The following is a 14,005-nucleotide window of genomic DNA, read 5'->3' on the forward strand; positions in this document are numbered from 1 at the left end:
GGCCACTTGGAGCTTTTCTGTGATTTTCCAGAACGAATTGGGAAACAAAGTTTCTCTCTCTCTGGTGGTGGCATCCCCACGATGTGAAATTAGGTTCGATAGTAGCTGGTCTCCAGGTAGAGACAATGAAGCCGACTCCCGGAGAGGGACACAGACAGAAAGATCCAGAGCTGTATTCCAGTGTCACCTTCCGCTGTTTGAAAAGCCCAGCAGAGAAACTACTCTTTCACAGACTGACTGTTCAAAACAAGACACAAGAGGCTTCCAAATAATCCCCCTTTTGCCTAAGCCAGTTTGAGCTGGGATTCTGTCTTCTGCAGTCGAGAGAATCCTGACGGAGGATGCAGCTCATAAAAGGGGTTTACTAAATGGTAATTATTAATATTATTCCCAGATCTCCCAGATAGAGTGTGACATTTCAGATGAGACTGTCCCTCTAAGAACCAAAGGTTGTCGACCCGTATTTTAGAGCTTTGCAAATAGGCTGGTTAAGCTCAACATCTGCAGGCACACACACAAGGGTAGCTCGTGGATTGGAGGGTGGTCTCCTTGAGCCATGCTGTGAATGAGCCATTCTCCAGGGGGAAAAAAAGTTTCAATCTTTTGTTCGCCCCGTCAACAAAAAGTGAGTGCCTACTACAGGTACTAAGCTAGATACGGAGAGAAAAAGATCGCAGATGGGGACACATCTTTAAAGAGCTTGTGAGGGGTACATAAGAAACAGAGATAACTAGAAGATGAGAACGATAGAAAGAAGTATGAATGCCAGGATCATTTGGAAAGCAAAGGACTCCGCAAAAATGTTGCTGAGGGCGACCACATCTGATGAGCCCTAAACAAAGTGCCCTGTGACATCCACTAAAGGCAGACACCTATGGGTAAGTAGCCTCTATTTATGGAATGTCCCTTCTTTGGACACTACTGGCTAGCCTGGTACCACTGAGAGCTGTTGCTATGGAAACAAGACATCCCCGGCTAGAGCAGAGGTGCTTTAAGAACTCTCAGCAATAAAAACAATGCAGCCCACTCCCCACAATGGTGCTAAACAGGAGCAGGGGCTCCAGGGGTCTCACTGCCACGGACGCTGCATGTGCACAGCATCACGCTTCTCTGTGTCCTTGAACACACTAGGTACCTTCCAGGCCTGGCAGCCCCAGTCGGTCAAATGCCAGACGGGCACCCACCAGAGGCAAAGCATTGGTGCTAACATTAATTCCTCCTTAGCCCATTCAGAAACCTTGAGTACAAAGGGGCTTTATTTAAAGCACAGATTTCTCTCCAAGTTTGTGAACCAAAAGAATGTAAAGGGCAAAAGGAGTAATTTGCACCTTATTCGTTAAAATGCTCTGTTCCACCTGTTACTTTAATTTACGATTTCTGCAAACCACATCCGCTGAAAATGTGAACCGAAGAGTTCATTTTTAGTGTTTTTAGGAAACAAGCCAGAAATTAAAATGGTAAGACAGGGCTGGGACACAAATTCAGCAGTACCCAAACAAGACTGAACATTGAGATTTTAAAGTTCTGCTTATATCTGTTATTGCCCGTCACTTAAAATCTGTTCCTCCTGAAATAGCGGGGAGTGGGGAATGCACTCATGCACAGCCTCCTTTGATGAAATGTAACCCCTGAGGATGAGCGCATTTAAAGCAACAACTCCAAATGGAGTTGGAGAAGGAAAAATTCAAGCAAGAGTCTTAGTTGCTTTGCTGAATAAAAGGTACAGAAATGCAATACTGTAGAAAATGGGGGCACATTTAAAGGAACAATCTGCCTGAGTTTAACAAAGGACTATTTCCCGCAAATAGCTAGGACTTCCCGGTTGCCAAGTGAAATTCAAATCCCCCATTGGAGTCACTCAGTAACTCTCATCTATATTACGGGTTTTCATTCAGGGCTTCATTTGGGGTTGACTTCTGGATGTTCCTTCAGCTGCTTTTTAGAGACACCTTCTGTACCAAAGCCCTCTAGGCTATGGCCCACCTTGGGGTTTCATCTGGATGACTTTCTCTTCCTGTTTCACTTCCCGTCAGGATTGGGTCCCATGTGTTCAGGACCACAGGTGTGCGGTGAATGCTCAGTTCTCTCCTTCCCTCCTGGAGTTCCTCTCTTGGTCCAGTTTCTTCTTCATGCTGAGAGGGGCCCAGCTGGTTAAGAAGGCCATAGTCACTGTCACTGTTTGGATTCCCTTGTGAACCAGTTAACTTTTCAGGTTCTGCAGTGGAAAAAAAGTGGCTCCCAAATCTGCTTTTAAAGTTTTGTCCCTGTTTAAAAAGAGAATTTGGTATACACAGGTAAGGCCAGATCAGAAAATCTGGACCTGTGATTAGCTCACCCAGTGTAATTTGGGGCAAGTCACAGAACCTGTGTGAGCCTGTTCCTACATCTGTAAAATTGGAAGAATAACATCTATGTGGCCTAATTCACATCTTTGTGAGGATTAAGTAATCGATGCAACAATGTTTTGCAGAATGTAAGATAAACATGTTTAGTTGCTTCTATGGTTTTGTTTTGTTTGGGGGGTGGGTTTGGCTGCACCTCACGGTTCGTGGGATCTTAGTTCCCCGACCAGGGATCAAACACGGGCCCTGGCAGTGAAAGCGCTGAGTGCTAACCACTGGACCACCAGGGCATTCCCCAAGATAAACATATGTATACTGTGATAAAACATAAGCACTATATATTAAGACAAACAAATCAAAATGTACCTTCTGCCTAAGCAACTCAAAATGTGTCTTTGCTTATAGTGAATCAATCAAGAATGACACATTGGTCTTCCAGCAGTACCTTCTTCATTCTAGAGATCTGGGTAATTACAGGGCTGACAAGTGTATTGGAACTGGACCACAAGATGCTAATCCAGAAACCAAAATCTCCAAATATCAGAATCTCTAAGTATTCGATGAAAAAAAAAAGTATAGCACTTGGCTTAGCATAAATGATATTATCATATGAATAATAGTTGGCTCTCTGTCCCTACTATTCTCATATGACTGAGAACAAGAAAAGTTCAGAAGTATGACAAGAAGACAAGGGTGAGTAACTAGGTCAGAGATGGGGTAAAGACCCCTCAATTCACCTCTTCTGTTTTATAGAAGATGGTATTTGGACCATCAGATTTACCTAGCTTTAAGTATATCTGTAGAAGAAACATCCCCCTTCTGGTTGGGGGCCATTATGAGAGTGACACTAATGTAGTTTGCCCAACATGCAAATTCTAGGTGTCACATACAATGCCTAGAGGTGAACACAGCATCTGCTCAGAGGGTCCACAATATACCACGGAAACAAAAATCAGAAATCCTGGCATGTGATCCAATGCTATATGAATGACCGTAAGTGTCTTGTATATTTAAGAGCTTTGATTTAGACAACTATAGAACACCAAAACAGACTAAAAAGGCATTATCTCTGGTTTGGCAAAACTAATCTCCTTCCAGAGGAGACCTTAGAGTCCAAATTAGAGTGAAAGAAATTTTACAGCTATGTTACAGACTCCTGAAAATAGGGATTTATGAATGGAAATGTTGACAGAACCACCACAGAACTGAATTCATGCTGCTCTAAATTCTGTATTTCCATGGATGAAAGAAGGGAGAGAAAAAAGGAGGTCAAGTTCTTACACGAAGTAACATAGTTTCAAATTCCCATCCACTGTTCAAACACACCTGGATGACTTCCCCTGTCAAGGATCTAAAACCCAGAAAGCTTCACCTTGTCAGCAGCAATACTGCAATTTTTCTCATGGGCAAACTCAAGCTAAGGGTGGAATTTTCCTTCCATCACTAACAACCCGCAGTCAAAAGCAAGAGTAACCTGGGTAACAGCCAGAGCAGCTACAGTCGTGATGAATAGCATTTTCCTCTTTAGATGTAGAGACTGTAGTTTAAACCTGTGACTGCCCTTAACATGGGAACAAGCAGACGGCAAAAGTTATGCTTGACCTTCTTTCTTGGCTCCTGTAGAGTGCCAGCGCACATGGAGATGGCTCAGAAGAATAACAAACTTCAGTGTTCCTCCTTGGCAATACTATTTTCCTAAAACCATTTTCAATAATCATGCTGCACACAAGTGGGACTTGATGTGTTTCTAAGGTCAGGAAGGAAATAGTCCAAATGCTGGACATGCTAACTAAAAGAAATCATCACGGTAGTTTTCTTTTTCGGAGAAGGCAGCAGTATTATTATTAGGTACTGAACATAAAAACTTAAGCCTGTAACTAATCTGAAACACATCGTCTGTATGGATTAAATGAAGACAAAACAGGCTTGTCTAGAGGAGGAATATATTAAAGTTCAGAACAATATGGAAAAAAGTCTCCATTTCCATTTATTAAATATTGAAATGATTAAAAATTACCATATGATCCAGCCATTCCACACCCTAGGTATATACTGAAAGGAACTGAAAGCAGGGACTCAGATATTTGTATGTCAGTGTTCATTATGGCATTGCTCACGTCCATGAACACATGAATGGATAAACAAAATGTGGTATACACAGGCAATGGAGTATTACTCAGTTGTGAAAAAAGAATGAAGTTTTTGAACAGGAATGAAAATCCCAGATACACATACCAGGACAATACACTGTGACCCAGCAGGTATTTAAGGTGGGTGAAATATTAAAAACAAAACAAAACTAAGCTAATCATCAAATGGAAAAACCATATGCTCCTATCAGAAGAAGATGGAAAGGCATATGATAAAATTCAACATCTCTTTTCTGGCAAACAGGCTTAGTGAACCAAGGTCATGAGGACAAGTCCTTAATAGAGAATTTGGAAACAAGAGACCTTCACACTCGGTGTCAGCTCTAGAGCAGAAGGGTCTTGGCTCTGTTCATTGCATTATCCCCAGTGCCTAGAACAGAGCCCAGCATGGAGAAAGCACTGACTTTCTGTAGGAGCGAATGAACAAATACACTAATTAGAGTCACTAAAATCAAGCACAAACTGCCTGCCATTCCTACTTATTGAACACTGAAATATTATTCAGAAAGAGTATTTCTAAAAATTTTAATCTCAGGATCCCTTGATACTTTTGGAAATTACTGAGGGCCCCAAAGAGATTTTATGTGGGTTATAGCTATACCATATTGGAAATTAAAACTGAGAAGTTAAAAAAAATTATCTATTAATCCATTTAAAAATAACAATAATAAACCCATTACATGTTAATGGGTTTATGTATAAAAACAAATAACATGTTTTTATGAAAAATAACTATATTTCCTCCAAACAAATTTCTTGAGAGAGCGGCATTGTCTCTGTGACTTTGCAAATATCTTTAGTGTCTTTAGACGCCACCTGGACTCTCATATGTGCTTCTGTATTGAATCTGTTGTGATAAGTGGTTTTAGTTGAAAAACATGATGAAAATCTGGCTTCACACAGATTTGCAGTTAGAAAAGAAAGAAATATCTTAATATCCTTTTCAGGTACTTATTGATAATCCTTTTTGAAGCTACATCAAAACTTGGAAAGTGGTAGATTCTTTTTAAATTTTTTTAATTAAAGTATAGTTGGTTTACAATATTACATTAGTTTTAAATGTGTAACATAGTGATTCAGAAATTTTATAGATTATACTCCATAAAATTTATAATATTATATTAGTTTCAAGTGTATAACATAGTGATTCAGAAATTTTATAGATTATATTCTACTAAAAGTTATTATAAAATATTGGCTATATTCCCTGTGCCGTACACTATAGCCTTGTAGCTTATTTTACACGTAGTAGTTTGTACCTCTTAATTCCTTACCCTTATTTTGCTCCTTCCCTTTCCCTCTCCCCACTGGTAACCACTCTGTGAGTCTGTTTCTGTTTTCTTATATTCATTCATTTTTTAGATTCCACATATAAGTGATAACACACAGTATTTGTATTTCTCTGACTTATTTCACTAAGTATAATATCCTCCAGGCCCATCTATGTTGTTGCAAATGGCAACTTTTCATTCTTTTTTCAGGGCTGAGTAATATTCCATCTATCTATCTATCTATCTATATCTATATATATATAGATATATATCTCACATCTTCTTTACCCATTCATCTGTCAATGGATACCTTATGTTGCTACCATATCTTGACTATTGTAAATAATGCAGCTATGAACATTGGGGTGCACGTATCTTTTTGAATTAGTGTTTTCATTTTCTTCGGATATACACCCAGGAGTGGAATTGCTGGATCATACGATAGTTCTACTTTAAGTTTTTTGAGGAAGAGTGCTAGATTCTTAAAGATTGGTTGCAATGTGGAATCTGAAATCTTATTACTGAACTTCTGATACTATGTTACATGAAAATCCACTGGTCAGTTGTGCTTTTGCCCAAGATGCAGAAAGCTCAAGTGTTGCTCTAACATTAACAATGAGAAAAAAAATAAACAGCAAAATCACAACATTTCTTGAACTCATCAGAGAGTTGAAGGCAACCAGGTCTCCTGAAATCCAAGAGGTGGGGACACCCAAGAACTGTTTCATATGTGGCAGAGCCTAAGAGGAAGATGCAGATGCTATCCCAGCGGACAGGAAGGAATCCACTATGTTTTTTAACAAATTGCTAAGGGCCAAGTGTGGGGCTAGTGCAACAGCGTGGAACCTCTGGGAACTGCATAGTCAGCAGTTTGCACCCCTCTCAGGCTTGTTTCCAAGACCTGCACCGGGTGCTCATGAGAAAACCTGCAGGCAGAGGGGGAGACCAGAAAGAGCCTCTCTTTGGGGTGCAGATGTGCAGGAGATTAACAGGCACTGTAGGAAAGGCTGGTAGCCTTGATAACCCTCACCCTTGCCTGAACCCACCTCTCTAAAGCCTTAAAACTCGGAGTGAGGGGCAGCCTGGCAAATGTCCGAGGTAAGTCTTAAGGACAGAACAAGAGAACAGAGCCTTTCACTACCTCTGATGCAACAGTTCTGGGCCTCAGGTAAGCTGTGCTGCGACTTCCATTCACAAAGAACAGCACACCAGGGGACAGTAAGGAGGCTTTCAGAGCAAGGAAACCTACAGGTGCTTCAAAGCAGGGCGGTAGGGATGGAAAGGAGTGGAGCTGATGGAAAAGCCACAAGAACCTGAGAAATGCCTGGATGCACAGAATTAGGGACATGGATATTCCAATGGTTACCTCATAACCAGCAGCAGCAGTATTACTGCCATTTGCTAAACAGGACTGAGCCTGATGTTGTGCGTGGTGTTTTTAAATACTTAACTCGAATCCCCACCGCCCTGAAGTAGGTATTATCATCTCCATGTCCCAGATGAAGAAACTGAGGTTCGGAGAAGTAATCTGTCCAAGATCACACATGGAGAGAGTGGCAGGAGCCAAACTTTAAATCCAAGGCTCAGGTTTTTTCATTTGACCAGGCTGCCATCTAATGTCACATTAGGGACAGCATCCAATTCCCCCAATCCTTAGAGAATCCAAATACAATGCTCAGTCCTGTACATAGAGGAGAGAGAAGATAGCTGTTTGGATTCCCTACAGATTGTCTAAAAATGAGAGACCTTAGAGGACAAGTGGTAGAAGGTTCTAATATGCAGCAAACACATCCTTCCGCCTAAAAGCACTATACAGGCTCGTGGGCAATAAAAAAGATGAAGTACAGTGATAAGACTGCACCTAGCGCCTGTAGTGCTCAATACCGGACATTCTATGAGTCCTTGCCTCAACTACAGCCAACAGTGTACTAGAAGCATGGAAAACTGAACACTCACTTGAATGCAACTTACCAAATAAAAGCAAGCCAACCCTGACCTCTGCACCAGATGGAAGAAATCCTGGTTGGGGAATGGCGGAGAGTCCCAGTCAAAACCAGGGGTGCTGGCCCCTGCAAAAGACTCAACTACACCCTGACTTCAGCACTGCCCCACTGAATCACAAGGCGTGCTGCACTCCCAGGCCACTCTCACACCTTAGCAATTGCTGAAGTGCATTCAGTGTTGTCTGCAGTCTGAAAAATATAATTAAAAAAAAATCTAAAAGAAACCAAAAAATGCCTAACCATTCTCGGTCACAAATGGAAAAATTTGAGCCTACATTTTAAAAAGCTCACTTGCTTTAGGTTTAGTATGTTTCAGTAGGAGGAAGCAAGTGACAGTTGCCTTTTTTTTTTCCTCCCCGAACTATTTATGGTCCCTCTACTAGTTTAAAGTATTTTTTTATTTTTTTATTTTTTTAAATTTTTTTTTCCTTTTTGCGTTATGTGGGCCTCTCACTGTTGTGGCCTCTCCCGTTGCGGAGCACAGGCTCCGGATGCGCAGGCCCAGCGGCCATGGCTCACGGGCCCAGCCGCTCCGCAGCATATGGGATCCTCCCAGACCGGGGCACGAACCCGTATCCCCTGCATCGGCAGGCGGACTCCCAACCACTGCGCCACCAGGGAGGCCCTAAAGTATTTTTTTAAATTAAATTAAATTAATTTATTTAGTTGTGCCAGGTCTTAGTTGTGGCAGGAAGGCTCCTTAGTTGCAGCAGGTGGGCTCCATAGTTGTGGCTTGCCAGCTCCTTGGTTGTGGCATGCGAACTCTTAGTGGTGGCATGCATGTGGGATCTAGTTTCCTGACAAGGGATCGAACCCGGGTCCCCTGCACTGGGAGCACGAGGTCTTTACCACTGCGCTACCAGGGAAGTCCTGGTCCCTTTACTACTAAGTGCTATTTATTTTCTTCCTTCGATGGGCTTCATTTTCCTCCCAAAGAAAAGATGAGAGAAAGGATATATTTGAGATGATGGAGGGGAAGATTCAAGCCATCTTGCAAGAGAGCTGACAATTACAAAGTGATAATCCCACATGATGAAGATCGGTGCTATACTGCGAAGTCTACCTAGTTCAGGGTCTTGGAGAGCACAGTTATTTTTGCTCTAAGGCCTGACTCAGATGATATACAAATTTTGAGGTGGAAAAGCAAAGAACACTTTCTCCTTGGAAGGCAACATGCTTTGCTGATTTAGTTAATAAATCTCTACGATATCTCTACGTAAAAGAGACGAAGGCAAGTGTGATTAGCCTCCTTTGCTGAGGAAAATGAAGAACATGGAAAAATTAAGAAACACAGCCTCGGACAGATACCGAAGACCGGAAAAACAATCCTTTGTCTCCTGGGCCTGGCACTTTGTACTAAAATGAGGATAAGAAGAGAAAAATGAGAAGTCTCGAATAGCATGCCACATGACTCTGAACCCATCCCGGTCAACCTTTTCATATGCAACTTGAATGAAGACATAGAAGGCCCATCTGGCAAATCCACTCATGATAAATGGGAAGGTCATCAAGATTCCAGAAGGTCTCAACAGGCTGGAACAATCAGGCAGAACTGGCAAGATGAAACCAAGAGTGAGACACATGAAGTCCAGCACTTAAGTTCAAAGAATCCCTTAAACAAACAGAACAGGGGAGAGTTTAAAAGCAGTTCGTATGAAAAAAATATTGCAGATATTGCAAACTGTTGGCCCACAGATGTGTTTTGTTTGGCCTTTGAAGTATTTGTGAAAAACGCTAAACCAACATTTAAAAATTGGGGAGAGTCACGTAAAAATCCAAATTTCCGGCTTCTCTTGAAAAACTGATAGATCTGGCAAACTCCATGTCTGTGCTTAGACATGACAACAGCGGGTGAGGAATGAGCTGTGGCTCTCTCCTTTAGATAGGGCATCCACTCCCCCAATGGATGCCCGCAGATGCGCCCTGACCTGCCAGAGCCAATTTAGGTAACTTTCTTAGCTCTGTGGGCATCTGTTTGCAACTCTTGACCTGCAAGTTTCAGATACCTGACAGCTCAGTAGAGGCCCACCGTGTGATACACCTGCCAAAAATTTCACCCAGTCCATGGTAATGGAAGAACTGTGTCACAGACTCCTTAGAAAATCTAGAAAAATCAATGAGTCTTCTCTCCAGACATATGTCTATCCATATAAAAATTTACAATTAATTTCTGGGAGTTGAAAGACCCCCCTGAACTCCCAGTTCCCAAGTTAACAAGCCCACTCTAGAACAAGGAGGTGAACTGTCCCACTGTATGTTCACACAGTATATATACCCATGGCCAGGAGGGATGCTGACAAACTTCAAGGCAACCAGGATGATAAAGGGTCTAGAAATCATATCGTACAGCTGAAGAAACTAAGAGTGGTTAGCCTAGGAAAAGGAATGCTCGGAAAGGAACATAATATCCATTTTTAATTTTAGAAGCTATAATAAGGGACAGGGATTAGGTCTACACCTGTCCAGCTGGCAGAACTAAGATCAGTGAGAAGTTACAGTGAGGTCTATTTTCTTTCTTTTTTTTTTTTTTTTGCGGTACGCGGGCCCCTCACTGTTGTGGCCTCTCCTGTTGTGGAGCACAGGCTCCGGATGCGCAGGCTCAGCAGCCATGGCTCACAGGCCCAGCCGCTTCGCAGAATGTGGGATCTTCCCGGACCGGGGCACAAACCCGTGTCCCCTGCATCGGCAGGCGGACTCTCAACCACTGCGCCACCAGGGAAGCCCCAGTGAGGTCTATTTTACTATTTCAGTTCGGTGTAAGAAAAAGAACTTTCTTACAATTAAAGCTGTACAGGGGACTTCCCTGGTGGCGCAGTGGTTAAGAATCTGCTTGCCAATGCAGGCGACACGGCTTCGAGCCCTGGTCCGGGAAGATCCCACATGCTGTGGAGCAACTAAGCCCATGCGCCACAACTACTGAGCACTTGTGCCACAACTACTGAAGCCTGCATGCCTAGAGCCCATGCTCTGCAACAAGAGAAGCCACCACAATGAGAAGCACACGCACTGCAACGAAGAGTAGCCTCTGCTCGCTGCAACTAGAGGAAGCCCGTACGCAGCAACAAAGACCCAATCAGCCAAAAAAATAAATAAATAAAATAAATAAATTTATTTCAAAAAAAAAAAGCTGGAACTGGAACAGACAGTCCTGTGGAACAACAGAGTAGTGAGTTCCCCATCCCTGCAAGGATCCAAGCAGAAAAAGAATAATGAAACGTCAGAGATGTGATAGAAAGGATTCCTGAACCAGGTGGGAGGTAGTTCTACAATTATCTAATGCTTCTTCCAAATCAAAGTTTTAGTGAGCAGAGCTGAAGATGGCAATAATAATTTTCTTCCTCTCCCAAACCTTAGTCTTGCTGTGATGCAATAGTTAAATTATAGCCAAGGTCCACACAAGACACTGAAGGAAACCCAGGAAGGAAGCCCCATGACTGATCCTCTCTTGGCGATTCTCAGTGAGCTGATTAGGAATTGATAAAGGTATGGCCACTCTTGAAATTTCACATGCTAACTTTTCCTTCTTCTAACCCACTCCTCTATTTGCCTCTCTTTCTACCTCTGTTCAAGCTGTCCATTTTAATTCTTGGGAAGCTGTGTAAGTTTCAAAGCATATCAGCTCATGTACTTACTGAATTGACTCATCTCATCCACAAAGTTTCAAACATGTGGGCATTTAATTATAGCTTTTGCGTGATGATTTCAATAGATAAAAATGGGGAGAGGGCTTCCCTGGTGGCTCAGTGGTTGAGAGTCCGCCTGCCGATGCAGGGGACACGGGTTTGTGCCCCGGTCTGGGAAGGTCCCAAATGCCACGGAGCGGCTGGGCCCGTGAGCCACGGCCACTGAGCCTGCGCATCCGGAGCCTGTGCTCCACAATGGGAGAGGCCACAGCGGTGAGAGGTCCGCGTACTGCAAAAAAAAAAAAAAAAGGGGGGGGAGAATTCTGTGCTGGATTAATTTTGTACAAGCACCACATTCTGGTTAGAAAAGGTCACGGACTAGACCACTTCAAGTCCCCCCCCATAGGAGGTGGTCGACATCGAAGGCTCTCCAAAACGTGCAGCAGAGTGCTAACCAGGCGGCGGGTATTTCAGAAATTTCGAGAAACTAAAGAAACTGACTCACTGTGTCTTCAATTTCTAAATCACTCCCTCTCCACAAATAATTTTTGAGTCAGAAACACTGCTTTCCAAAAAGAACTTTTCTGCTAAAGACGTCTTTTAAGACACCACAAATGTGAAGTCAACACTTTCCCCTCTTTACACGGATTACAAAGCATATCTGTTCAAGATGCACACAATCTAGATGAAATGTATAAAAGGAAAACTTCCTTTTGTCCATATTACTGCTCTCCCCTTCTGAGTTGTTCCCCAGAAGCTTCGGAAACAAGTTCTGAAAGCAAACCTTTCCTCCGTTCCAGGGAAGAGGGGAAACTGGGGCCTCTTGACCTATAAAACTCAGTATTTTGGAACATCCATAATTCTCCCGAGTCCATGCCAGTCAAATGGAGTCTCTCTTTAGCAAACCACCAGCCAGCTGGGGCTGGACAGCAAGCCTCTCACCCCTAGGAGATTACAAGGATAGGACTCAAAAGCTCCCTGGAAAAAAAAAAAGTCTCTCCTTCAGCTTGCATTACAAGCTGTTGGAAAACACAGATGGAGGAGATGACAGGAAAAGCAATTACTTCTTCTGGGCTTCCTTTCTGTCTGGATGCTAAGGAGACGGATACCAAATTCCATCACAGATTGAAATGCTATCTAAACATTCTTGAAAATGTGGTCTTGCTCTCTGAAATATGGCCTGCCTTTGCTGCAGCAACCTGTAACCTATTAACATGTGAAGGTGGAGAGAGCCGACTTTCCTCCAGGCCATCTAATTCTGGGCCTGCCTCTCCAATAATGCTCGTTTGTTACCACAGGTTAAAACATAAATAACTAAAAGATATATATATATCTACAGAGCATGACCCAACAGAAAGTCCTGATGAATCATTCACTTTATTTTCACATTCTTGGAATTGTAAATACCTGAAACTCTCTGAAGTATTTCAAGGTTTCTAGTGAGCCTTTCTAAATATAGGTGGAAACACACTGAACAGTAGTGTTATTATTTCAAATAGTAGTACGCTGGGACTAGTCATAAACAAATCAAGCTTTAAACATCTTTAAAGGAACACACACACTGGTCAAAATGATGTTTTATGGGAGAGGGCTTTTGTTTATTTACAAATAATAAATACTCTCCCACAGACCTAATATTCAATACAGTTGAATAAAATGTTATTGCCGGTGGCCTATGTGTTCTGAGAAATGCCAAGATGAGGAAGATACAGCTTTTGCCTCAAGGGCCTTATACATGAGCCAAAGGGACAAGATGTATTCACTGATAAGTCAAAGCAGACCACGAAAGCCAAATCAAAAGCACGGGCGCAGGACTGTGGGAGTTCGTGGACAGAGAGACTGTACATCTAACTGATGGATACTGGGATCGATTTTCTCATCTGTGAAATGAGAGGAGTGGACCAGATGAGTTCCAAGTCCCTTCGGGTTCTAAAATTCTGATTCCTTTGGTATATACCATTGAGCCAAACAGAAAATTTCATAAAGGAAGTAGTATTTGGACTGAGTATGATCTTGAAATGAAGCTACTGGAAGAAAAAGAGGAGAGAGAGCATTTTAGGCAAAAAAGAAGAACATAAGCATAGGTCCAGAAAGCAAAGGGCATGCTTGGGAGAGCACTAGGCTTCCAGTGTGGAGGGGTCACAGCAGGAGACAAAACTGGAACAGTGGATTGAGGCCTTCAATGCCATGCAAAGGAACTTGGATTTAAGTTGGTAGAGAGCCCACAGGGGTTTCTAAAGAGGTAGATGACAGGACCAGACATGTATCGGAAAGTGAAAGAGCAGAATGAGGCTGGAGTGTTGGCCGGCTACCCTGTTACTCTTTGTTATGTCTAAGGGCCCTGTTTACACAGGCCTCACCTGCCAGAGAGGTGACGCTTCATGGGAGAGACCTAAATAAACAAAAACCAAAGCAATAAGGACTAAGAACCAAGCAAGGCCAGGAAATAGGATCAGTTGCAGGAAACTAAGATGTCTACAAACAAATATTGATGATGACTACAAGGAAGACGGTAGACTACTTACAAACAGGCCACCGGAAGATGACGAGTAAGAGGAAAAAGAAAGTCATAAAATGTAGGAAAAATAGAGAAGCGGATAAAACTAAACATATAAG

At 42.5% G+C, this 14,005-nt stretch overlaps 1 protein-coding gene across 1 annotated transcript in view; it reads right to left on the reverse strand.

Moving 5' to 3' along the window:
- Window positions 1-14,005, reverse strand: part of VPS53 (VPS53 subunit of GARP complex) — a 129,467-nt gene that overhangs the window by 99,748 nt on the left and 15,714 nt on the right. The gene's annotated exons all lie outside the window — the stretch shown is intronic.

This window comes from Mesoplodon densirostris, chromosome 18 (assembly GCF_025265405.1).
Source record: "Mesoplodon densirostris isolate mMesDen1 chromosome 18, mMesDen1 primary haplotype, whole genome shotgun sequence".
NCBI classification, from domain to species: Eukaryota; Metazoa; Chordata; class Mammalia; order Artiodactyla; family Ziphiidae; genus Mesoplodon; species Mesoplodon densirostris.